The sequence below is a fragment of the Urocampus carinirostris genome, chromosome 3 (genome assembly GCF_059441175.1).
Source record: "Urocampus carinirostris isolate Australia breed hairy pipefish chromosome 3, RoL_Ucar_1.0, whole genome shotgun sequence".
NCBI lineage: Eukaryota > Metazoa > Chordata > Actinopteri > Syngnathiformes > Syngnathidae > Urocampus > Urocampus carinirostris.
The window spans coordinates 38,047,625-38,061,534 of NC_142351.1; positions in this window are offsets into that span (position 1 = coordinate 38,047,625).

A 13,910-nucleotide genomic window follows, 5' to 3' on the forward strand; every position below is an offset into this window, starting at 1 on the left:
ATTAGTTGCCAAAACGTTCAGGGGAGGTCCAAAACTTGTTTTTCTCAAAACTTATGTGGGCTTTCTGTGGTCGGCGTGGCCGTTGTTCAGTAGGTACACAGCGGTCCTTTAATTTCCCCCTCCTGGGGTGAGAACACCAGAGAAGGGTGACAGTTAGTGACAAAATTAGACAAATCTTCACTTGCTCTATAATGTCAAGGTTCAGCTTTGTCTTCAGCCCAGACAAAAGGAAGTTCCTTTACTTTCTTCAAGAGGGATTAGGCCACTGACCGCTTATCCCAGAGGCATGGAGAATTTGTCACCTTTGTTTCATCAACCTGGTCCTCTCCCTTTTCTCTCTGGGAATGCTGCTCCATGGGCAATCAGTGGTTTAGCCTCCAGTGTAATCACACCCAGGATCCAATTGGTTGCAGAGCATGCACAGGGAGGTAACGGTGGTTCACGACCTTGCCCAATTGAAAAGGTCATGTTCGCCTGCCCAGTGCAGCCTCTATATTTCAAGTATCATAAATTAAAGTAGTAAATAACCTCTCAAACCAGGTGTCTTTTATTTTTTTCCAAATAATTTAACAATACTTGTGATATGATGCTTGAAAATCTTAAAAGGCATTAAAGTCCTTATGATAAAAATAAGCCTTAATAGGCATTAAAATATCCTTTTCAAAATTCTTAAAAATGTGAACAAATTATTAAGATTTATATTTGTCTGATTTTTTTTTAGTAACAGTTATCCATTTTCTTTTTTAATAATTCACCAATTTACATTGGTGGAATTGTCACGTGACTACAATAACAGAAATATCAAAGCAGTGTGTTTTCAGTCAAGCCTTTCAGAGCTGATGCATGTATTGGGTCTATCCACAATACACATGTCAACTTTGGACTGAGATGTTTATTTTAGACCATGGGAAAGTGTCAATTTAATGAGAAGTGGTTGTCAGACAAACTTTTCCCGCCATGGCTAAAATCTGGACGAGGAAAATTCAAAATTCATTCAAAATGGCGGCGCCCTGTATGGCTGCGGCTGCATCTGCTCCCGACAGTTTCTCACATTCTGGTCAAAAACCCCAATCTTCGACTCAGTTTATGAGGGCGAACAAAGACAACTCTAACTGCAGATTAATATACGATCGCAGTTTTTTGCGAACATCCAGAAATCCAGCGCAAATTTCGACGATCACTCTGGAGTGTTTACTTAGCCTCGGAGTGCTACGTCAACAGAACACAGCGGCCTACAAAGCAGCGAGTAAAAGTGGCAAGCGGAAGCGCTGTGACCGGGGAAGGAAACGAGGTCGTCGGGCCGGGCTAACGGCTCGGATGAAGGCTAGACCCTTCAAAACGCCTCTACCATCCATTTTCCTATCCAACGTCCGCTCCCTGGACAACAAACTGGACCATTTACAAGTGGAATTCTCATCGAACCGCGAGTTGACGAACTGTTGTGCTTTAATTCTGACGGAGACATGGCTAAACTCATCTATCCCGAATGACGCTGTTAGCATTGTGGGGCTAACTGCTTTCCGCGCTGATAGAAGCGGCGAGCTCACCGGCAAAAGCAAGGGTGGCGGTCTATGCATTTATACAAACAACAACTGGTGTAGAAATGCGAAGATAATCTCGAATCACTGCTCACGAGACATTGAACTTTTGACGGTGATCTGCAGACCCTTCTACCTACCGAGGGAGTTTAGCGCGACCATCATTACTGCCGTGTACGTGCCCCCCAGCGCTAATACGAAGGAGGCAATGGACGTTCTCTACCGAACTGTGAGTGAACTGCAGCATGCTTACACCGAGTGCATTTTTATTGCGGCGGGGGACTTTAACCAGGCCAATATGAAAACAGTTCTCCCGCATTTCCATCAGCATGTAAATTTTGCTACAAGAGGTAGGAACACATTAGACCTGGCCTACACAAACATCAAAGGTGCATATAAAGCAGCCCCCCGCCCCCACCTTGGCTCATCAGATCACCTTTCTGTTATGCTAATTCCAGCATACAAGCCCCTGCTGACCAGAGAAAAACCTACAGTGAAGCAGGTGAGGGTGTGGTCTGAGGGGGCAATGGAGGCACTACAGGACTGCTTTGATTGCACTGATTGGGACATGTTTAAATCGGCTGCCACTTACAACAACAAAATAAATATAGATGAGTACGCCATTTCTGTGTCAGCCTATATCAGTAAATGCGCAGAAGACGTCAGCAATACCAAAACTATATGCACCCGTGCCAATCAGAAGCCCTGGATGACTGCTGAGATACGCAAACAACTAAAAGTACGGAACCTTGTCTTTAAATCTGGTGACAAGGAGGCGCTGAGATCAGCGAGGGCTAACCTGAACCGTGCTATCAGACTAGCAAAGCGAACGTACAGTCAAAAAATCCAGGAACGTTTCCTCAATAAAACCAACACCAGGGATATGTGGAAAGGCATTCAGGCCATTACCAAATACAAGCCAACCACCGCCCCAGTGCAGGACACTAGCATGGACTTTCTGAATGACCTCAACAAATTCTTTGGAAGGTTCGAGGCACAAAACGGCACCACTGCAGCGAAAGCGGTTCCAAATCAGGACGAAAGGGCACTCCACCTGGACTCAACCGACGTGAGAAAGACCCTGAGAGGGGTCAACACAAGGAAGGCTCCAGGCCCGGACAACATTCCGGGGCGGGTACTTAGGGAGTGCGCCGATCAGCTGGCTTGTGTACTAACAGACATTTTCAACACCTCGCTAGACCAAGCCAAAGTACCATCATGCTTCAAAATTGCCAACATCATCCCTGTGCCAAAGAAACCCCAGATCTTATCATTCAATGATTACCGGCCCGTTGCACTGACTCCTATCATAATGAAGTGCTTTGAGAGACTGGTTAAAGAGCACATCACCTCCAGTCTCCCCTCCTCATTCGACCCCTTTCAGTTTGCCTACCGGACAAACCGCTCCACCAGGGATGCCATCTCCTCTGCGCTTCACCTGAGCCTGACACACCTAGAGGAGAAGAACACCCATGTGCGGATGCTGTTCCTGGACTTCAGTTCAGCATTCAACACCATCATCCCACAACATCTGGTAGACAAAATGAGACTCCTGGGTTTCAACACCCCCCTGCGGAACTGGCTGCTGGACTTCCTCAGTGACAGACCCCAATCAGTGCGGATAGGTCAGAACATCTCAGATGTCATCTACCTCAGCACGGGCTCCCCCCAAGGCTGTGTCCTGAGCCCCTTGCTGTTCACCTTGATGACACACGACTGCGTCCCTAGGTCCGCCACAAACCACATCGTGAAGTATGCTGACGACACAACAGTGGTGGGCCTCATCAGGGACGACAACGACCTGGCCTACAGAGAGGAGGTGGAGCAGTTGGTGGCCTGGTGCAGGGACAACAGCCTGGTCCTGAATGTTGACAAAACTAAAGAGATCATTGTCGACTTTAGGAAAAACCAGCCCAACCATGCCCCACTTTGCATCAACAACAAGGCTGTGGAGGTTGTCAGCAGTATCAAGTTCCTAGGGGTGCACATTACAAACAAACTCACCTGGTCCGTGAACACTGCATCACTGGTTAAGAGGGCACAGCAGCGCCTGTACTTCCTGCGGAGGATGAGGAGAGCCCACCTGCCCCCACCCTCCCTCATCACATTCTACAGGGGCACCATAGAAAGTATCCTGACCAGCTGTATCTCTGTGTGGTGTGGAGGCTGCAGCGCTACCGACTGGGGTAGTGTGAGGAGGGTAACGAGGACAGCAGAGAAAATAATCGGGACTACACTTCCCTCCATTCAGGACATTGGCCAGAAGCGCTGCCTATCCCATGCTAAAAACATTATCGGGGACCCCTCTCACCCCCATCATGGACTGTTCACTCTGCTAGCCTCTGGGAAGAGGTACTGCAGTGTGCGGTGCAGGACCACCAGGTTCCGCAGTAGTCTAGTCCCCCTGGCCATTAGACTGTTAAATGGTCAATCTAACATATAGTTAACCTAAATCTTAACGGCTGCTAATCTGACTTTTTGCACTACTGGCAGTTCTTTATAGCTTGCCACTCCTTGCACATTTGCTCTCTGCACTATTGTACTTACAGCGTTACTGTTACAGTGTTAATGTTACTGTTTACCTGACTTGTTAACTTGAATGCCCATTTTGCACATCTGGTTAGCTACTCCTCTTGCACTATCGGCACTATGGTATGGTAAAATACTATACGTAGCCATAATACAATACAACTTTTACTTATATCTGTACATTCGAGGAAACTGTGCGGGTCAGATGTATCGACATTTCGTTCTGTATACACGTGTACTAGAATGACAATAAAGTAGATCTGAATCTGAATCTGAATCTGAAATGTGTACGAAGTATTTGAGTTTTTTTTTTTTGTTCGTATCAATTGTTTTTTGTCAACTTGGTCTTAAATTTGATTTCAAAAGGCATTAAAACGTCTGAAAAAGTCTTGAACTCATAATTTGTGTTGCTTTGCGGTTCTGAAATCCTTTTTGAACCTAAAAAATTGATATTAAATGAATGGAAAAACGTGGGAACATACTTTATTGACTTATCTAATCTTGGCCCGAACGTGCTTGAAAATGACAAGCGGGGTCATTAGAGAAGATTTGCCAGACGTTTGATCTGTCAGTGTGACACAGACAAGACAAAGCAGCTCCTCATGACAAGAACATGGAAGATAACAAGAGCACACAAAAAGAAAGGTGAGAATGAGGAGGCCCTGCACGTTGACGTTTCCTGACCTTCTGCCGGTGGAGTTATGAACGTGGTACATTGTTCGCTTCGTAAACAAACTTCAAATTAACTTCATGTTTTATTCAGTTAGGGCTTGTTAGTGCTGGATATTCTGCTTCATTTTAATCTTTTTTATTAGATTTAGTTAGTGTGGCTGCATTATATGTCATGGTCTCTTGTTGTTTCACGTCTGAATATTTTTTGTGTCGTCTTGTTTTTTATGTTAGAGCTAGTCTGTGTTAGAACATTATATATTTGTTCTATCCACACGTGAGTTTGTGTCCTGTGTCCTTTTGACTTTGTGTTTTGTTTAGTTAGTTTTCCAATATGGTCCACATGGTCTTATTTTCATGTTTTGTTCTGGTAAACCCAGTTTTTTCCCAACACGTCCTGCTTATTCCTTCTTTAATGTTTTTTATTCATTGATATCTAATTGGCAGGGTTGGGTAGGGTTACTTTAACTGGATTACTTTCAATTACTTTTGGATTACTCCAATACCAAATATGCTAATAAAAGACAAAAGAAACTAAATATGAATAAAATTACTGAATTTTGTGCAGGCTTGGGGAGTAACAGAATACATGGAACGGCAAAAATGATGTTGGCAAGCTGTTTGGATTTATTTTCATTTTGTTTCTGTGGCATTTTATGTTAGTTTTGCCGGAGATCAAAGAGTTCAAAGCCAGGAGAGAAAGCTTACCACGTGGTGTGAGTCATCATTTCATTCATATTTAGTTTCTTTTGTCTTTTATTAGCATATTTGGTATTGGAGTATTCCAAAAGTAATTGAAAGTAATCAAGTTAAAGTAACCCTACCCAACCTTGCTAATTGGTGGTTTAAAATGTAGGAGCAGCAATGTCTCGTTGAGCCTATGTTAGAGTAGATTTGGTGTCAATGAATTCTGAAGATCCAGGTTAACTTTGTTGTTCTGTTCCTGTTAGCATAAAGTAAAATGTGGGTATCAGTTTTCTATACGCTGTCGAAATGTTATTATTTTTCTTTTTAGTCTTGTGGTGGCTTTGGGTAAAACGGTTTTTGAAACTGTCAGTCTTTGTTTTAAGGGAAATGCTATAAAAATTACAAAGGAAATAACAAAGATACCATCGCACTTTACTCAAAAGGTATCTAAATTGTACAAACGGTGTACTTCGGCATTTATTTGTAATTAATGTATATACCGTAAACATCAAAGCTGTTTTACATGAAGTAGATTAAAAATATTAGAATAAAGTTACAAGAACGCTGCTCAGCATCGCACGCTAGCGTACCGGTGTTCGAACTCCGATTATTTGACCGAACAGCGAAGCAAGAATTTCTCGAAATTTTTGGTCCAGAACTGATTTGTTCGAACTGAGAGGTGTTCGAAAACGGAGGTTCCACTGTATTGTAAATTTCAGAAAAACAGGAAATTGTCAGTTCTGTTCATCTCTGAAGAGCGGAAGGACACTTAACACCAACAATGGCAAACAGATGATGAAGGTGCTGTATCTAGGTCAGATCTCCTGTTACTGGTAAACTTGAAAAACAGTGTGATCTGTTCCATGCAGGACAGCAAACTCCAACCCCCAAAAATACCTGGAGAAGGTTGGGCGGCCCCAAGCTGTACATGCACAGGACACACCACAGAAAGTCGTGCTCAATGACCCAAGCGGTTAAGGGATCAGTTAACCATGAACGTCTGCCAGAGGGTAGCATGTCAAAGAGGTGGCCAGGGTAAGAAGAGTCCTCAATGATGTTGCCTGCTATGCTTTGGTTGCGAGAGCCTGCATTTTCCTCTAGACTTGGCAGGAAGCATCTGATCATTTTCTGGGTTGTGTTAATGACTCTCTTTGAAAGAAAGTCCATAATCTTGTGGCACATGGAGAGTCTCTCCACCAGGCTATCTGGCATAATGGTGTTGTAATCCTGAGGCTCAGTGTGAAGTGAAGTGTGGTGTTCAGGGCATCATCAGTGGAGCAGTTTTCCCTCTAAGTACTTCATCCTGGCTGGCATCTTTTACAGAATCAATAATGTACGTCAAGCGGAGGACCAGATCTTGTTTTTAGTTGGAAAAAAGCCTGTATTCTGTTGTGTTTTTAGAAATGTCTTCTCTTCTTAGACAACCAAATGAAGACGAATGGCTGCTGTCCATGTTATTTTCGTTGACTTTGTGAGTCTATATTTTGGCCTACCAACGTTGTGCCCGTGGGCCCCAGGTAACCCGCTAAGAACACCACAGTAGCGTGAAAATAGCTGATGGGTCATTTTGATTTTCTAGGAAACATGATCTTGAACTGGTACAGGAAACCATTGACATCATCACTGTTTTTAAATACATGATCAATTATTTAAAAAATATTCTTTAAATTATACTATAAGATATGTAAATAGCTCAGTGCCCGTTTACAAGGCAAACGTTTTAGTGGTCAGCTGAGCCTATTTTAACCGCACTTCTAAGAATTAAACCTATGAATAACATGATAACAACATAGTAATAACAAGATAACCTGTTCTTTTAAAATGGCACATATTAAACTAGTTGCCCTTGGCCTATTAAATAAGAAAGGAGTAGCTATAGGCGTCAGTATGTTCTGTGACCTCTTGTCTGTCTATATCTATAAATTGCTTCTGTAGCAAAAAAATAATGTTCAGTATATAGTTCTATTAGTACACTAGCCCATCCTTGCAAGGGAAAAAAACACAATACAGTACATCAACTTGCCATCTTCTATTAATATCAACTGAGTGCACATGAAAGGTCAATTAAGCAGAGCTGTCCGTTGTGCTGAAAAAAGGTTTTGACAGGTTTCTGTTTTTCCTCAATTTACTGATGGAGAGGGAAGCATTCAGGAACCAGGAACTGTGGTCCATGCAATGAAAGTCCATCTTTTTATCCGTCTGCTTTTTGAAAAACATTCTAAATATTTTACATAAAAATGCACTGAAAATAAATGTGATTGAACATTTTTATAAATATTTTTTTGCATGGATTAGAAACTACCTGTTTGGAAATGAAATATAAATGCGCTATTTCTTTGATTGTATTTTTGCAAAACATTGCTGCTAGTGTAGCAGAGTTGAAATTTGATTGTTTTGAGTTTTTCTTTTTAATTCTCACAAAATCTATGTTTTAGTTGCATGATTGGTACCGCATTCATTTGGGAAACCATGGGCGTGTGTGACTGTCTTTTTCGTTTGGCACTTATGGGCTTCTGTGCTTGCCGTACCTTCAGCTATAACACCTCGTGCCTAAGATGTATGCAGTCGTGCACAGACGCCCTGACTTCTTTGTATTGTTTTGTTTATTGAATGCAGGCAATAAACTATGAACTAACTGTGAACCCTTGTGTTACGCATGATTGAGGGTCGTTACACTAGTGTTATGGTATTCTTGATGTACATACATATTACGCTGGTCTACTACGGCTACCTTGAGAGGATTATGTATCCAAATATTCATCTTATTTTTATCTTTTTTATATGTTTATTCTGGTGTACCATATCAAATCCTGTTTTAAACAATGTACACTCCTTGGTAATTATTGACAAAGACAAATAATGGTCAATAATGGTGTAATTGTAGCACCCTCCAGTGGCGAGTTTATTAGTGCAGTTTCATCGTTTTTCCATCCTGTCCTTCACAACCTGTGAACTACATAGAGAAGGGGGTCGGCAACCTAAAATGTTGAACGGGCCATATTGGACCAAAACATTTGTCTGAGAGTGAAAAAAAAACCTTTATATAAGTCGTATAATGAATGCAGCACATGCTGTGTGTATCTATATTAGCTATATTAGCCTACTACCAAAATGACTTAAACCATTAGTTAATAACGCAACACATCCTGTGGAGAATGAAACACAACGTGTCTATTTACGTAAATTTTGGATACCTCTCCAAGTTTAACATTTCTACAATATCAATGAATTACAGTTGTTTCTTTTTTTTGATGAGATGTAAAACATGCAATTTAAACAAATCAATTTTATGATGTCATTTTCATTTTGAGGATTCAAAAAACAACAAAAGGAAACTAGCATAAAGTTCCCCTTATCTGGGCAACAAAACAAGTGCAATTAACCGTGGCATGCATTTATAAAAATAAAAGTTTGATTTCTGTGCAAATGTCTAACAACTCTGTGAATGGGCCAAACACAGCAGCACCCCCTACTCTCTCTGTGTTAATACTAAAAGCAGCCATCCTCGGGCTTAAACAACAAAACCTAATAATATCCCCAAGTGCCATTTAAAATACATACTGACAGAAATCACCTAACAAAAACAGCTACTTTTTTACTAAAAATTGCTTAGGACAGCATTGTGCTCTGACCCATTTAATGTGGCGTCTGCATTGGAATTAGGAGAGCAGCGACAAATTGTGATGCTCATCTCATCTCATCTCATTAGCCGTACCGCTTATCCTCATTAGGGTCGCGGGGGGGCTGGAGCCCATCCCAGCCATCTCCGGGCAGTGGGCAGGGGACACCCTGAACTGGTTGCCAGCCAATCGCAGGGCAAAAATTGTGATGCTGCCGCTTTAAAAGGGGCGGAGCTTGCACTCCGCTGTGCTCCAACAGGAACGACGGGAGAAAGGAAAAAAACAAGCGAAGGAGCTGATTTCCCTATCGTCCTAGAGTTACGTAGTAGCACCAGGAGTTGAAATGTTGTATTTATTCTACATATTGGAAAGCATTAATTGTGTCAGGTTCGTCCTCTAGAGAAACCCCAGTTTTAAAAAAAATATGTTAAAACGTCATATTGTCAGATATAACGAAATTGTGAATATGCTTAATTGCTGTTAAGATCGTCGAGAAAAATTGTTCAAACCTCACATTGTTTATTTGCTGTTAATTGTGTCAATAAAATTGTTCAAACCCCCCCAAAAATATTTCCCTTTTCCATTTTTTTAAATTTGTAAACATTTTTGGAAAAGTGCCAGGGAGCCACTTCACAGCGCTAAAGAGCTGCATGCGTTTTTTTGTTACTTGTGTTATTTTCAACTGAATATTCTAATTCTTTCTTTTTTGCACAGATTTGTAACCTTGTTTTTGAAGTATTGACAACTCACCCATGAAATTGACTGATTATCTTATTAAAAGCCAATCCTGTTTCGTAATATTATTCTGACTGTAACGTTTTTGACATCCCTACTAAATTATTTAAAGATGTTTCAATCATGTCTATAATTATTTTCTCATTAATATGTTCTATGCTTGCCCACAAGTCTTAACACAACATTGTTGTTATGATTGTTATTTTAAAAAATGTTTTATGAATTTTGCAGTTAGCCTACAATGTTATTGTTTGTGTGATGTAATGGGGGCGGCCATGTTGTTGTCAATTACTATCACGTGAAAATGACATCACTGGTAACAACCAATCACAGCCCTTCTCCTGCCTTTAAGTCAAGTCAAGTCAAATTTATTTATATAGCCCTTAATCACAAAAATGTCTCAAAGGACTGCACAGGATTACAATTACAAAATTACACAATCACCTGATCTTAAACCAGCATGCGGGCAAGGAACAACTCAAAAACCTCAGCGTGAGGAAAAAAGAGAAACCCCGAGAAAGGACCCCACATGTGGTAATCCCCCTTCCAGGATTGACCAGGGTGAATTACAATTAGCATTACTGTACACATCATAGTAAACATTAGGTAAGATGTTGAAAATGTCCGGAAAGTGCATGACATCAACGACGCCCCCAGCCTGCAAACCAGTCCAGAAAGTCTATGACGGCCACGACGCTGCCTCCCGTCTCTGCCAGCTGGTAAATGCAGGGGTTGACATGCTGAAGGTCAGACGCTGGTCCGCTGACCCATCCCAAATCATCCTTCTCCTTCGTATCAGCCAGGCAGGCAGTTGGAAAAAGACAGAACAATACGGTATATGAGGTGGGCATCAATCATATGCTTTGGAATAGAAGTGTGTCTTAAGCCTCGATTTAAAAACTTCCGTTGAGGTTGTAGATCTTATCTCCAGAGGCAGGGCGTTCCATAACACCGGGGCCCGGATGGAGAACGCTCTCGAGCCTGCAGACTTCTTGGCTCTCGGAGTCACAAGTAGACCGGCATTTTCCGAGCGCAGACTCCGTGCAGGAACATAGGGGGAAATCAAATCAGAGAGATAAGAGTGTGCAAGCCCATGCAAACATTTATATGTTAATAAGAGAACCTTAAAGTCACATCTTAAGTGGACTGGGAGCCAGTGCAAGTTGGCCAATACAGGAGTAATATGCTCAAACTTTTTGGTCTTAGTCAAAAGTCTAGCTGCCGCATTCTGAACCAGCTGCAAACTTTTAATGCTAGACATCGGGAGACCAGAAAGCAATACATTACAGTAATCAAGCCGAGAAGTAATAAACGCATGAATTAAAATCTCTGCATCTGATTGGGACAGCATCGAACGTATCTTCGCAATATTACGGAGGTGGTAGAAAGCTATTCTAGTAATATTTTTCACGTGTAACTGAAACGACAGATTAGGATCAAATATAACGCCTAGATTTTTGACCGAGTCACTATGGGTGATGTTACATTTGTCTAAGTTCAGGGTAGTGTTTTAGTTTTTTCTGGGTTAAGGCGTAAAAAATTATTTGACATCCATCTTTTAATCTCAGTAAGGCAAGCCTCCAGATTTCTACAACTTAAATGTCCAGTTTTTTCCAATGGCACATACAGTTGAGTGTCATCTGCATAGCAATGGAAACTAATATTATACTTGTGGATAATGTCACCAAGCGGGATCATATAAATACTAAAAAGATTTTGTCATATGTCGCGCCTTGTCTTTGTTTTCTTGTTTCGTTCATTTAGAATTACTAAGTGTTCTAACATATCCAGAGTTTGTCTTATTTCATGGAAAAAACGACTTTGGCCTGGACGGATCTATTGACACTAACAAAGATGTTATATGACGAAATTGTGAATATGCTTGATTGCTATTAAGATTTTCGAGAAGGGTTGTTCAAACCAAACATTGTGTTTGCTGTTAAACGTCATATTGAAATATAATATTGTGAATGTGCTTGATTGCTGTTGAGATTGTCAAGATTGTTTTCTGTTATTAGTGTCAATAAATTTGTTCAAACCAAAAAATGTCATGGTTTTTAGGCAGGTAATGTTAATTATTGTTCCCCAAAAAATCCAGTTCATCTTTCTTTTTTTGTTTTTTCGTGTTTGGACATAACTATGTATTGTTTTTTTGTGTTTTGTTCAATTAGAGCTAGTTGGTGTCCCAACATATTTTGAGTTGTATTTTGTTTTATTCTGAATAGTTAGTGTCCCACCATACCCTGCGTAGTCCGTTTACATTATTTTCCCCCCATTTTATTAACACTCCACTTATTGAAACATGAATATTTTGTTTGTTTGTTTGTTTGTACATGATTCAATTGTTTGTTTGTTTGTACATGATTCAAATTGAATCTTTTCTTCCGGCGCCGTCACGAATGGCAGCCACTCCAGCAGCTCCCGTGTTATTTTCGATTGTTCTCGATTGTTCTCAGCTCAGGGATGCTGCTGGAAATGTGAATTTCCCTTCGGGGATGAACAAAGTATCTATCTATCTATCTATCTATCTACATGTTTTGATCAGTTAGAACTGGCTAGTGTTCCAACATATCCTGTGTTGTCTTTTTTCATGTTTTTGATCAGTTACTTAGTTTGTGTTCCAACATTTCCTGCCTTATCTTTCTTTCATGTTTTTGATCAATTAGAGTTAGTTAGTGTGCTATCATACCCTGGGTTGTTGCCTTTCACGTTTTGTTCAGTTTGTATTTTACTGCTCCATTAGACCTCGCTTTGTTTTCTTTCATGTTTTTGTTCAGTTAGTTAGTTTGTGTTCAAACATATACTGCATTGTCCTCCTTTCATCTTTTTGATCAGTTAGTTAGTTCGTGTTCCAACATATTCTGCATTGTCTTTCTTTCTCTTTTTTTGTTCAGTTAGTTACTTAGCGATCCATCCTATCCCGTGTTGTTTTTTTTTCATGTTTTTTTTATTTAGTTGGAGTCCTGAAATATCCTGCATTGTCATCCCTTTATGTTTTGTTTTGTTGCATCTAGTTAATGTGCCTGCATTATATTAGATTCTTGTCGCCATGGCAACCTCATTGTTTTGTCCATGTTTGGGAATATTTATTGGGTTACCTCCCTTTTAATGTGTTGTTCTGTTTAAGCTGGTTGGTGTTAGAACATTATGTAGTTGTTCTATTCGCCGATGATTATATTTCTCTTTTCTTTGTGTTTTGGTCAGTTTGAATCCGTTGGTATTCCACCACATACTGTGTCTTACTGTTTTTCATTTTTTGATCTAGTTAGTGTTTCAACATAACCCGAGTTGTCTTCCTTTTATGTATTTGTTCAGTTAGTGTCAGATTGAGGTCCAAATAGATTCTGTTTTGTCTGTGTCGCATGTTTTTGTTCGTTTGGACTTATTTAGTAGTGTTCCATCATATCCTGAATTGTCCCTCTTTCATCTATTTTTTCTGTTACAGCTTGTTAGTGTGACTGAATTATATATGTTTATATTTTTTGTATTGTTCTCATCTACTTTCTCCATTCTATCTGAGCATCACCATTGCATTATGGGAAATGTATTTGTACGCGTTAAAGATCTGCGGGCTGCGGGCCTAGTGCAGTCTGTGGGTCATGTCTGATAATGACCTAAAATCATCTCGGGCTGTAAAAAAACCTTCTCGTGGTCTGGATTTGGTTCGGGGGCTTTGTCTTATGTGCTGCACACCAGTGGTCCCCAACTTTCACTGTATTATCTCATCTTTACACTTTTTTTATTATTCACAGTACCAGAGTAAAACGTCAGAGTCGTCCTGAAAGATATAAATAAACAATAAATAATCATTACTATAAATGACTGAATTAATCATGGCCCCACATATTCAATAACGTGGTACTGTGAGTAAAAATAGTTTTTAATGTGATTAATTCTAATGCCTTTTCCTATTTCATACATATCCCTAGTGGTCTAGTCACTAGACTGTGTCGTTGCTGTCGGTGCTGTCATGAATTGACTGGACAAATTTTCACATCTTACCTATGTTTTTCCTATTGATTTTCACTACGTTGAGTGTATTGTTACCCAATGCAAAATATATTCCCGCCTGATCATCCTGGAAGGGGGATTACAACTTTTGAGGCCCCTTTTCAGGGTTTCCTATTTTCCT